Below are 14390 nucleotides of genomic sequence, written 5' to 3'. Positions count from 1 at the left end.
ATGGAAAAAAAAATTACAAACTTTATATTGAAAGAAAAGAGACCCAAGATAAGCAAATCACTGTGTAAGAAGAAGAACAAGGTGGGAAGCCTCTCACTCCCTGATTTCAAAATTTACTACAAGGCTATAGTGGTCAAAACAGTCTGTTACTGGTATAATGAAAGACACATTGATCAATGAAACAGAATTGGGAATCCAGAATATAAGCCATCCACATGCAGCCAACTGATTTTCAACAAAGTACCTAAGTATATTTCATAAGGAGGAGATAATCTCTTCAACAGATGATGCTTCCAAAACTGGAAAGTGATATACAAAAGAATGAAACAAGACCTTTACCTCACACCTTATACAAAAACCAATTTAGGCTGGATTAAAGACCTAAACGTAAATCCCAGAATTACAAAGGCCATCATTGCAAAAATAGGGACAAATGTGAAGGCTCTAATAGATGGCATACACAGATTACCAAACATTTTGAAAATTACACAAACAAAAGTAGACAAAATAGATGATTGCCACATACTAAAAATTAAAAACTTATGTGCCTCAAAAGACTTCATCAAAAGAATAAAAAGGGAGCCCACAGAATGGGAAAAATCTTTCGCAATGACACATCCAAAAAGCGACTCATTTCCAAAATATATAGGAACCTATAACATCTCTATAAGAAAAGGACAAATAACCCAATTTAAAAAAAAAAAAAATTGGCACAGGACATGAATAGACACTTCACTAAGAAGGAGATCCAGGCAGCCAACAAACAAATGAAGAAATGTTCATGATCACTAGCCCTTAGAGAGTTGCAAATCAACACAACAATGAGATATCATCTCACACCAGCAATAATAGCAAATATTAAAAAAGTAGAGGACAATAAATCTTGGTGAGGATGTGGAGAGACTGGGATCCTCCTACATTGCCGGTGTGATTGCAAAATGGTCCAACCACTCTGGAAAACAATATGGCACATCCTCAGAAGGTTGGAAATAGAAATACCATATGATCCAGCAATTCCTCTACTTGGTATTTACCCACAAGAAATACAAGCCATACATGAGTAGATACATGCACACCAATATTCATAGCAGCACTATTCACAATAGCAAAAAGATGGAGACAGCCTAAATGCCCATCAATGGAAGAATGGATAAACAAACTTTGGTACATACACACAATGCAATATTATGCTACCCTGAAGAATAAAAAGGAAGCTGCAAGCCACCACATAACATGGATGAACCTTGAGGACATTATGCTGAGTGAAATCAGTCAGTCACAAAAGGAGCAATACGGCATAGGACCATTATTATAAAAGATTAAGAAAAAGCACCCACACTAAAAGGGGGGAAGCATTTCTTTTTTATTTAAAAAAAAATTTTATTGTTGTTGTTTTGTTGTTTATCAGGGTGTATGGGGTGGGGTGAGGGGAAGAAGCACAAGGTAGGGAATAGGCACAGGATAGTGGAGCACAGGGTAGTGAATAGACACAGGATAGTTTGGGTGCTGGGGGTGGGTATACACTTGAAGGAGAAGGGGAAAGGAAAAACAAGGCAGATGGAAGAATAGCTAGACAGGTTTACATGGGCTAAATAGGACAGAGGTAAATAATGACATAAACACAACTGTGGCACAACAGGGCTTGTGAATACAAAGATTGAGACATGGTGTGAATGGGTAAAAGTGGGGAAATAATGTTAAGATGCTTGGTTGTCTTTTGAATCTTAGTTTCCCTTGTCTACTATTGTAAAATATACACTTGAAGGGGAGAGAGAAGAGTAGTCAGAAAAATCACCAGAGAAAACTTTTAAGTTTGTCTTCAGCCTATAACTAATTGGAATACCTAAAGTGGGGCTAGAACTTGCCCAGTGAAGGAGGCTCCCTACAGAGCCTTTTCATTGCACAAGACCATAGGAGGAATCCTGATCCCCATCCAGAATCTTCTGAGATGGGACATTTCCACTTGAAAGGTCTGCTTAGACCAGTCTGGAGCAGCTAGAAAAACAGAAGATACTTCTTGAAAGAAAGACCAGCAGGAAAAATCAAAAACAATAGTAGCAGTCCAATTGACTGCTACAAGAACAAACAAGTTGTTCCCCAGGGAACCATCAAGGCAAGTGGCCAGGTCCCCTCAATACCAACCCCTTCCAAAACTGAAACTCATATGGAATATACTAGCAGGCATATGGTCCTGTTGCTTACCACGTTGGTCACCAATAAGGGGAACTGGGGGAAAAATAACAATGAAGTTGTGAACTAAGTTGGACCACATTCATAGACTCCTGTTAAACAGGATTGAAACCTGTTAACTAGCAGTATGATGAGACTTGGGGACTCCTGGGTCCAGTGGCAGGGACATGGCCCCAGAAGACTAGAATGGAGTATGAAGCATCCAGCTGATATAAAGAGAGGGGAGATGCACAAGAACATCCACACTTGCAGATAGTACCCATTTGACATGGCATCAGTGCCTAGATGATCAGAACATGACTAGAAGAAGAAAGAAGAGGAACAACAACAAAAAAAGAGTAACCCACTACAAGTGGATGAACTTGACCTATGCTTGTGGATGCAGCATGACAAAGAGCAGACAAATCTGTAAAGTGAGAATCATTCCCACCCCTTGGCGCACAGGGTCTACAGGAGTGGGGAACTTAGACATTTGCTACCCAAAATGGGGGCACTACAAAGGCAAGAAGTGACTGGCTTACAAGCTGCCAATAGGGAACCTAGCTCCACAGAATACAGGGAAAGGTAGAAGCTCCACTGAATTGTTTCCAACCTGCCTATCTGTATGGAGTTGAAAAAAAGGTGAGCAGAAAAGGAATCCTGTGGTTCAATAGCTAATGATTGCTATCAGGTCTGACAGTGAGTGTTGGAAAGGTAAATGTAAATGTTTGGTAACAAAAGGAGGGGAGTGGCTGATTTTGCAGTCCAGGAGCAGAGATCCCTGGAACCCTCAGGGGAGAAAAGTGAAGTGCGAGGCTGTGACCAGGAGGCAGTGACACTAGGGATGGAGGTAAAGATGATGACATGTACAGAAGGAGCAGCTGGGGACTCTGGACTCAGGGAGGGAGAGAGGCTGTGCGATGGTGGCTGGGGAGTAGGCATGTGGGTGTACCCTTTGATTGTTTGATGATGCATGCAGGGGATTGTGATCTTTGCAATGAAACAAAATGCTATAGGATGAATGTAAAGATAATGTTCACCCGTGTAAACTAATACACAATTCACAATAAAAAAACTTAAAAAAAGAAAAAAATAGAAGTTCATGGGCAGAGTGGGAAAAAATAAAGAAAAAATTCAATTGACTGATTGTGACTAATAGACCCCTGATGCTATGATCCTTAGACGCCATTCTAACCTGCAACTAAATCCACCAACGGGGATCAACTTTCAGTCAAGTAGATAGGCCTGAAACAGTGAGCAAATGATGAAGGTGAAGAACATACTACTCAGAACAATCAGACATGGGTGCCAAAGAGCTGCATTTGCTCAACAAAAGAATTTCAGAACGTAGGAAGGGGCAAAAAAGAACAAATAGAAATAGGGAACCCAAGGAGGAAATAAGAAGAGTACTGTTATATTGAGAGGATGTTACTAATGTCACAAAACAAAATCTGCATACACTTTTGAAGAGGGAACTAATTTGTCTGATAAATTTCATACGTATTATAATAAAATGCCCCCAAAATATATTATTCGAGTAATATAAATGATTGGCTCTAAAAGCAGTTAGTTTGATATTTGTGATGTTACTCCTTGACACATAAATGGACACTCACCGAAGCTTATATTATATTATGTCTACTTACAAATTAGATATTTTCTTATATAATTAAAGTAAGTTTATCACTGGGCATCACTTGCTAAATATATTTCTTTAAGATGGGCTTTCATGTTTAATGATTATAGCAGTATGATGTTTAAATTAATCTTATAATATGAAATTTAATAGCTTGCTAAAGTTATTATAAAATTTATATATTTTTCTCAAGTCTACAGAAAATGATTAAATGATCTTGAATGATCATAGAAAATTACAAAAATGATGTATTGGTGAAAAATGATTATGGAAAACTACTGTGGTTTGACAATTTCATCATGGTAACAAAATCTTACCTGGGTATTTTCTATGTAATGTCATAATTTGATGCTTACTATTAATTCACACCTTTTTTTCCTCTCCCAGCTATTAGTAAAGCAGACATTGCAACAAAGGGAACAATTGTCCCCTACTGATCCTTTGTTGTACTTTTCACTGATGAGATGTAAATATGCTCTTTTTTGGGATTACAGATCCAGAAGAGGAACATGAAAATGCTATAGGCAGATTGCAATAAACTTAGTTAATTTGTATCAATTCTTATTTTAATTACACTACCTAACACACTCTCACACACAGTTTATTTTAGTATTCCTCCTCTGTAATATCCTCACATTATAAGAATGAAACTTTGAACAATATTCTTGTTTTCCATATTCTATATTAAAACTGATTAGTGTTGTTCTTCTGTTTTGACTCTTTTAAGATTTCTCAGAGATAATCGAGAGGATTGAGAACTAGCTGGATTTTTTAGGTTTTTTTTTTTTTTTTTTTAAAGTGTAATGAATGCTGCAGAAGGTTAATTTGCATGGAAATTGCTTTTTCCCCAAGTCTAAAAAATGTTACAAAAGGAGAAAAGAAAACAGCCTATCTTCATCCTGATGATAATGTTTATAATAGGTCTGAACAATTGTAGAAATTTAACCAGCTCCCAGAATATTTTACTCTGCTATTTATTTCCTAGGGACTTTTAACATAGAAGAGGGGGTGACAAACTTAATCCCATTTGAAATTATGCAGTTAAACTAAAGATTGATTAAACAAATCAAAACAACAATAAAAAAGAATGACCTATTGTCCATGAGTCAGTTCTGACTCATGGTGACCCCCAAGTGCTACAGAACAGAGCTAGCCCATAAGGTTATCTTGGCTGCTGTCTTTACAAACGTTACTAAACTCTTCAATCATGGAACTTCTGTTTGGGGTCAAATCACGAAACTTTTTTGTGAGTAGTCAAGATTTTCATTTACTTAGGCACCTGTTGTTCTGAATTAACCACATATATAACTTTCGGAATGTATTCCTATAGAATATTTGAAAAATCAAATGGGTGATAAGAACAAGTTCTCATTCAATATAAATAAATTTAGTAAAGAGTTTACAGTAGCTAATTCATTAAAAAATATGTACCTGGTTTACTGATTAAAAGGGCACTGGACAAAGTTCTATACAATTTGCTCATTTTAATGTATTTATTCCTCTCAAGCACTTTATAAGTGAGTTAACATCATCGTTTACTTTTCATAGTTAGGAACCTAAGGTAAAGAATGGTTAAGTACCTTGCAAAAAGACACTGCTAATTTGTGGAAGAACTGGGGTTCAATCCCTGTTAATGCGCTCTGGAATCTTTCCTCTTATTTCTACATATATGATTTCATATAGGTTTACTTCACTGAAGTGAACTTTTCTTTTTCTAATTTCCACTTAGGAGTTGGTGTGTATTACAGTGGGTAAAATTGAGAGTTGATCAAGGAAGGATAAAAAATGTTTTTTTGCTTCAATAAAGTAAATGAAAGGACTTCAAAAAGTTCATGGAGAAATTAGAATTGAACAGTAATGGAATTTGCACACAAAGGTTTTAAGCCACCTCATATGAAAATAAGTCAAAAAGTGTTGCTAGTTTATACTTGTACAGGAGGATTCTAAATCAAAGGTGTTTAAACATGTCTCTGCACTCAATAAATGACTGTAGACAATTTCTCTCAGTAATACAGTTGTCTTAGTCTAGCTGTTGTTAAACGCTGACAAGTTGATTCTGATTCATAGCATGTCACTGTTGTTGTTAAGTGCCGTCCAGTCTTTTCTGACTCATAGCAACCCTGTAAAGGTTTCTGATGATAATCTGGTGGATTTGAACTGCTTACCTTGTGGTTTGCAGACCAATGCTTACCATATAACATCACATCAGGAATCCAGCATCACTTCTGGTGTTGTTGTGAAGTGCCCAGTTATGAACAACAGCGATTCTGTGTAGAGTTTCTGAGGGGTGTCTGGTGAGCTTGAACCGTTGACCTTGCATTCAAACCCTCTTTGCAGTCTAGCACATTAAACCACAGTGCCACACCAGAGCTATCCTTTAATGATTTTGTTGAAAAATCTTACACCCCATCTGCCCTTACAACACTGATCTTTCCTCTTGGTTTATAAAACTCAAGAAGCACTGATAAGGAACAGATTTTGAGTTCCTTAAGGATTCTCAAATAGCCGTTTTGACATGGTGTACTCTGGTAGCGTAGTGGTTATGAATTGGGCTGCAAACCTTAACGTCAGCGGTTTGAAACTACCAGCCACTCCGTGGGAGAAAGATGAGGCTTTCTACTCCCATAAAGATTTATACCCTCGGAAACCCTGTATAGGGTCGCTATGGGTCGGAACTGACTCGATGGCACTTAACAACAACAACCAGGGTAGGGTAAGAAATGGAAATACCATCTTCACATGGGGATATGTTGTGAAATAATAGCTTCATATTTTGATATTTTCATTTCATAAAGGTTTTTGTGAATTTGTAACAATATTTTTATGTTTACCTTTGCAACTTTACACTTGCCCTCATAGAAGAAGTGATTTGGTAACACATAATATGATTATTTGGAATTCTGGTATGGCGCCATAGGATAAGCACTGGATTATTAACCTCAGGGTTGGTGGTTCACCCACCAGTTGCTCCTTAGAAACCCTATGCTTGATTGCTCTGAGTTAGAACCAACTCCACAACACTTAGCAACAACAACAACAAATATGATCATTTAATGCTTGTATCATTTGACTAAGTAATTTCATGTCTATCATTTATCAAGAGAAGCTCTGGTGGTAAAGTGCTTAAATGCTTGTCTGCTAACCAGAAAATTGGTGGTTTGAACACATAAGCAACTCTGCAAGACAAGATGTGGATATCAGTTCCCTAAAGAATTACAACCTTGGAACCTCTACGGAGTGGCTCTACTATGTCCTTTAATGTCACTATGAGTTGAAAATGACTCAAGAGCAAGGGGGTTGGGTTTTTTAAATAGTCATCAGTAAAATATGCAAATCACAATAGCTTCATATTTCATTCTCACATGGAGCTAATTAAATGCAGATGATTCTATTTATATCTTTTTATTTTTATCTCTATCTTTACATTTGTACTGATAGAGAGCTGGACAAGTGGATGTACTTAAAGGGTAATTTCAGGAAGAATCAGTAGTGTCAAGAGATTTGTTCAGATTGTTAGGTGCCTTCCAGTTGATTGTCAACTTGTAATGACATCATATGAGAGATAAGAACTGACCCATAGAATTTTCTAGGCTATAATCTTTATGGTTCACAAGGGAGAAAGATGAAGCTATCTGCTGCGGTAAAGATTTACAGCCTTGCAAACCCTATGCAGGGTCGCTATGAGTCGGAACTGACTCTACGACACAACAACAACAACAAATCTTTATGGTGGAGTCCTGGTGTGGCGCTGTGTGTTAATGCGCTCAATAGCAAGGTTGGTTTGAACCACGAGGTCGGCGGTTTAAACTCACCAGCAGCTGCTTGGAAACCCTTCTCAGGGTGGCTATGGGTTGGAACTGAGTGGACAGCGCTTAACAACAACAATCTTTTTGGGAGCAAATTGTCAGGTCTTTGCCCCTGGGAGCAGCTAGGTGGGTGGAGCCACCAAAGTTTCAGTTATCAGTAGAGTTCTTAACTTTTACACCACCAGTGTTCTTGCTGCAAATGCATATAAGCTATGATATGCCTGGACGATAGAAATGTTAGACCTCAGGGATTTGTACAAGTTAAATTTTTCCATTGACATGTATTACAGAACATTATCAATTAAGCATTATTTTGGATTAAGAAATGTGTGATTTGTTGAAGTTTTAAATGGATGTCATTGCTCAACCAATTGATTTTCCTCATTTTCTATTTTTCAAACCTATGGGGTTTCGTTTTTTGCTTTTTGCTGATTTTTTCATCATTATCTAGCATAATGGATAAACTGAAGAATAATTTCTACTAAAAATTTAATTGTGGGTAAACTGCATTGTTTGAATCATAATTAGTCGCTATAGATATATTGTTACTATAAGGCTAGTGTTTTTATGTATACTCAGAGAAGGAAAAATACTCTTCATTCAAAAGTAAACGAAAGCAAAAACAATAACATAAGAACAGTGAAGACTCCTGGAGTGGTGCTTATGGGTCAGATTACAAAGTTGTTTAAACTGCAGGGTTAGTGGTTCAAGTTCATCAACCCTATACAGGTCACTATGGATCAGAATCAACTTGATGGCACTTAACAACAACAACAGCAACAATAACCAATACCTCTGTTTAAGTTACTCATCTGTTGTACTGATTGTTGTTGTTATTGTTGTTAAGTGCCGTCGAGTCTGTTCCGACCTATAGCGACCCTGTACAGGGTTTCCGAGGCTGTAAATCTTTACAGGAGCAGAATGCCTCATCTTTCTCCCGGGGAGCGGCTGGTAGTTTCGAACTGCTGGCCTTAAGTTTCACAGCCCAATTTGTAACCACTACGCTACCAGAGCTCCTATATCTATCTTAAATTTGTACATACCGAAAGGCTTCGTTAGATTTTAAAGGGTAAGGAAGGAAGATCAGAGAGTTTAACACTGTATTTTTCATTAAGCAGAAGAACAAATGGCAGTTTTAGTTAATCAGTATGCTATGACACTCAGCCCAATATCTATCCCCTTTGCTCTGACCCAGATGGTGTTTTGACAGCTTTTTATTGTCTTGCTGTTAGGGAGACAACAGATTATAACAAACTGACCAAGTTACTTTCTAAATAAAAAAGAGCCCAGAGAAGTGGAGAATTCATCTGGAGAGTATATTAAGATCAGTCTTTGTCAGATATTTTCAGTCTTTCAGATATTTTCAGTCTTTGCTGCTGAAGCCTGTAGTCTAACACTTTTTGATCCATGATGATTATCAGCTAACACCAGTGGTTAAAATCCACTGTGTTTGATTCATGATTTTCATGTATATTTGAAAGAGAATCTAGAGCAACTCTCTGGATAGCCTGCTCTGCCCAAAGGAAAACTATTAAGAAAATTAGTGTTAATAGTTTATGAATTGCATATCAAGGGTGAGCAGAATAGTATACTGCTATGTTTCGCTATGAGCCTAAATTTAAAACAATAACACAATGATCCTTTAACACAGTATGCAATTTGATGATAAAGAATGGACTATAAATCTTGTTTTTTGAATATTCTTAAATACAATGTGTACTAGTATCCAATGCTTTCTTTTTCTCAAGTCCGACTCTCATTCTTAGGACATGGACATGTTTGGTTAACTGAAAACTTACAACAATCTGAGTTAGCTCTTTCCCCTGCCAGATAACTGTTCTGATTCCAGGTCAACTCTTAGTAAAATTGACTTTGAGTGAATAGCTTCAATTTAAAGATTCAATGTTATCACATGAAAGCCCTTAGAAAACATTGTTCAATGATTCTTCACCCAACATTATTCTAGAACGTTTTAGTATTATTGGGGACACCATATGACAATCTTCTAAGTAATTATTAAAAAAGACATTTCAACCTTGCACATTCCACACTCTTGAAAAGATTCAGACTGTTCCAAATTGCAAAATCTCGATCATGTGTTCCTGATCATTTATCTGGTCTCAGAACAAACACAAGAAGCAATTCTTATTTTCTCTGTTTTTGCCTCAAGTTTTATACTGAATGTACTAGTGATATCCCCCCCCCATATCATAAACTTATCAATTATGTGCAGGATTTCCCATATTAATGTTATTATTTCCATTTTCTTTAAAGTGGAGTTCTCTTACTCTGAGTCTTGCTCAAATGATGCCTACAGTATGGAATTTAATACCATGTATTTCTTTATTTAGAAACAATTTATCCTTGTTTAAATTCATATTATTTAGTTTTTACTTCTCTTATAAATTATGTTATTTATTTATTTAAGGTGGGTCCTTGCAGAAAATTGAATTCACTTGAAATGGCTTTTCTATTCAATATCTTAATTTCCACCAAGAGATTGGGTGTTGTTATTAAGTGCAGTAGAGTTGGTTCTGACTCACAGCAAACCTATAGCGGGTTTCCAAGGAGCGATTAGCAGTTTCCAATGCTGTGGTTAACAATTCAGTGCTAGTACTAAAGCACCATGCTAGGACTCCAGTTTTGTGGCTAACATTGGAGAATTGCTAAAAAAAAAATAAGTTTATTCCCTTAGATTGAAAAAAAAAAAAAAAAAATGAAGCTACTGACTAATAACACACACTATTAATGTACAAAGGAGCTCTGGTAGCGTAGTGGTTATAAATTGGGCTGCAAACTACAAGGTCAGAAGTTCAAAACTACCAGCTGTCCCATGGGAGAAAGATGAGGGTTTCTGCTCCCATAAAGATTTACAGTCTTGGAAACCCTGTACAGGGTCGCTATGAGTCGGAACCGACTCCACAATACACAACCACCACCACCGTTAATGTACAGGCAAGGTTTTTGTTATAACTAGCAAAGAGCTCTGGTAGCGTAGTGGTTACGAATCGGGCTGCGAACCTTAAGACCAGCGGTTCGAAACTACCAGCTGCTCGGCGGGAGAAAGTTGAGGCTTTCCACTCCCGTAAAGATTACACCCTCGGAAACCCTGTACAGGGTCGCTATGGGTTGGAACCGACCCGACAGCACTCAACAACAACAACAACAACAAGCAAGCTATTGGGTGGGATCATGCAAATAAGGTCTATAGGACTCTAAGGCTGGGATTGGTTAATTTTGCCATCCAGCTAGGTTTAAAAGGAACCATCTCAGAAGCTGGAATGGATGATCGTATGACCATCAAGAAAGAAGTGCATGAATGGAGCATTAGATTCCTAGTTAGAAATGAGGTGACAGCAGAAACCACGGCAAAGAAGATAGCATGGAGAGATGGAGCAGCTGTGGATTTTAGGTCCATGGACTAAGTAAATGTCTGTATGCTGGAGACTGGCATGCAGAATGTACACTCCGGGCATTCACTGACTGGCTAAAAGAACTCTGTAACACTTGCCAGAGTAAGGCAGTAATTTGAGTATTGTTATGATTTTTGAAGGACCATCACGATGGATTATCAAATCCAAACGTAAAGCAGACAGTGCTATGGGAGGAATGGTTGGTGTTAGAATAGGGTAAAGAAGGTTGTAGGGTGGAAGCATGTCTGACTTCTGCTTCATACAAATCAACCTTGAGCTGATTTTGAGTTTGATTCCCTTTCGCCCTTGTGAAGCTGGGGGCAGTCAGACATGAATGGGTCTCCATATTGTGTTTGCAGTACCAGTGAGTCCATACCTTGACTAGTATTTGTTGTTTTGTATTTAGAACTTTGTTAATAATGCTGGTGTAAGATATTTCATTATTGTTTTGATTTGCGTCTCTCTAATTGGAGCTCTGCCTGGTGTGGCACTGTGGGTTAATGCGTTGGACTTCGAAGTCAGTTTGAACCACAAGGTCAGTGGTTCAAGCTCACCAGCCAATCCTTGGAACACTATACAGGGTGGTGACAGGTTGGAACTGCCACTTTGCCACTTAACAACAACAACAATTGTTAATGTGCTGTGGGTTAATGAGCTGGACTGCTAGGTTGGTTTGAACTGCCAGGTCAGCAGTTCAAGCTCACTAACCACTCATTGGAGACCCTATATAAGGCCGCTATGGGTTGATAACAATTCAACAACACAACAACCCAATAAAAACTGTTAATGGAAGTCCTGGTGTGGCACTATGGGTTAATGCACTGGACTACAAAGTTGGTTTGAATTGTAAGATCAGAAGTTCAATCTCACTTGTGGTCCCTCAGAAATCCTATACAGGTTTACTATGGGTTGCAACTGACTCAATGGCGCTTAACAACAAGAACAATAATTGTTAATGACCATCTGTGGTGGTTTGCATGTTGCTGTGATTCTAGAAGCTATGCCATAGATATTTTAAATATCAGCAGGGTCACCCATGGTGGACACTTTCCAGTTGAGCTTCCAGATGAACACAGACTACGAAGAAGGAGAGATGGACTACTTCTAAGTATTTAGTCACTGAGAACCTTATGACTAGCAATATTTTGAACATTAAAAAACAATGATGAGCATCAGAATACTGTCAGATATAGTGTCAAAAGATGAGCCCCTCAGGTTCAAAGGCACTCAACTATCACTGGGGAAGAGCAGCCTTGACCGTGAAGAGGAAAATAGAGTAAGTCTTTGGGAACTTCATTTGCTGATGGGGCACAACTCAAAATGAAAAGAAACTGCTATCCATTAATAATCATAAAGTGTAATGTACCAAGTGTGAATCTAGGAAAACTGAAAATTGTAAAAATAAATTGGGACACATAACATTATTAAACTAAGAATTAGTGAGCTGAAATGGATTGGTATTGGCCAGTTTTAATCTTACAATCATATGGCTTACTGTGCCAGGAATGACAAATTGAAAAGGACCCCATCAAAAAGAACATCTCAAGATTTGTCTTGAAGTACATTATCTCTGTATAATACTCATACGCCTACAAGGAAGACCAGTGAATACCACTATTATTCAAATTTACACACCAACCACTAAAGTCAGAGATATTGAAATTCAGGAATTCGACCAACTTCCTCAGTTTAAAATTGGTCAAACATGTAATCAAGATGCATTGATAATTATTAGAGGTTGGAATGCAAAGGTTGGAAACAAAGAGGAAGGATCAGTAGTTGGAAAATGTTGCCATGGTACCAGAAACGATGCTGGACATCGTAGATAAAAGTTTGCAAGAGCAATGACTTCTTCATTGCAAATATCTTTGTAAACAACATAAGAGAAGAATATACACATAGACCTCAGGAGGTTGAATACACAGAAATAAAATTGACTATAACTACAGTGGAAAAGATCCATATCATCATCCATAGGCAAACTGTGGAACAAAACATCAGTTACTCATAAGCAAGTTCAAGTTAAAGTTTAAGAAAATTACACACAAGTCCATAAGAGCCAAAAAATGACCTTGAATGTATCTGAACTGAATTTAAAGATCATCTGAAGAGCAGATTTGACAGTAGACATTAAGACACAAAACACTAAGACTGAAGACCAGAAGAGTTATGGGACAGCATCTATAACATTATACAGGAACAAAGCAAAAGGTCATTAAGAAGACAAGAAGAAAAAAATTCAAAATGGATGTTTGAAAAGACTCTGAAACTTGCTATCCAGGGTAGAGATAGAAGAAATGAAGCGATAAAAGAAATACAGCCAGAATGTTCCTTGGAAGCCAGGATGGCCAAACTTAATCTCTCATACTTCCAACATGTTATCAGGAGGGAGCTGAACAGAAATTCTCAAATATTATTTCAAGACGACAAAGTAAAATATTATAACAAAATGTGCAGAGACCTGGAGTTAAAAAAACAAAAGGAAAGAATACATTCATCATTTCTCATGCTGATGGACCCAAACAAAAATTCAAGCCTGGACTTGCAATATTGAAGAATTTTATGGGCAAAATATTGACTGAAGCAGAAAACATCAAAAGATGATGGAAAGAATATACAAAGTCACTCTACCAAAAAAGAGATGATTAATGTTAAGCCAGTTCAAGAGATAATAGATGATAAAGAACCAATGATAATTAAAGAATAAGTCCAGGGTACATTGAGGGCATTGACAAAGAACAAGGCTTTGGGTTCAACAAGCTTATGCAACACTGGAAACACTCGCTCATCTGTGCCAAGAAATATGGAGGACAACTACCTGGCCAACTGACTGGAAAAGATCTATATCTGTGCCCATTTCAAAAAGAGGTGACTCAGTGGAATACAGAAATCATTGGACAATGTCATTAATATCTCATGAAAGTAAATTTTTGCTAAAGATAATTCAAGAACAGGGGCAACCATACCTTGAAAGAGAAGGTCCAGAGGTTAAAGCAGGATTCAGAAGAGGATGTGAAACAAGGGATATCATTGCTGACATAAGACGGATCTTGGCTGAAAGCAGAAAATAAAACAGAAAGTTGTTTACCTGTGCTTTATTGAGTACGCAAAGGCTTTCAATTGTGTGTATCATTACAAGCTATGGACAACATTGCTGATCGTGAGTATTCTGGAGTACTTCATCGGGTTCATGAGAAACCTGTACATAGACCAAGAGTCAGTTGCTAAAACAGAGCAAGGGAACACAGAATGGTTTAACATTAGGAAAGGTATGTGCCAGGATTGTATTATTTCACCATATTTATTCAATATTTATGCTGACCCAATAATCCAAGAAATTGGATTCTATGACAAAGAATATGGCAT

This window comes from Chrysochloris asiatica, unplaced genomic scaffold (assembly GCF_000296735.1).
Source record: "Chrysochloris asiatica unplaced genomic scaffold, ChrAsi1.0 scaffold00022, whole genome shotgun sequence".
NCBI lineage: Eukaryota > Metazoa > Chordata > Mammalia > Afrosoricida > Chrysochloridae > Chrysochloris > Chrysochloris asiatica.
Note: the sequence above shows the minus strand (reverse complement) of the source record.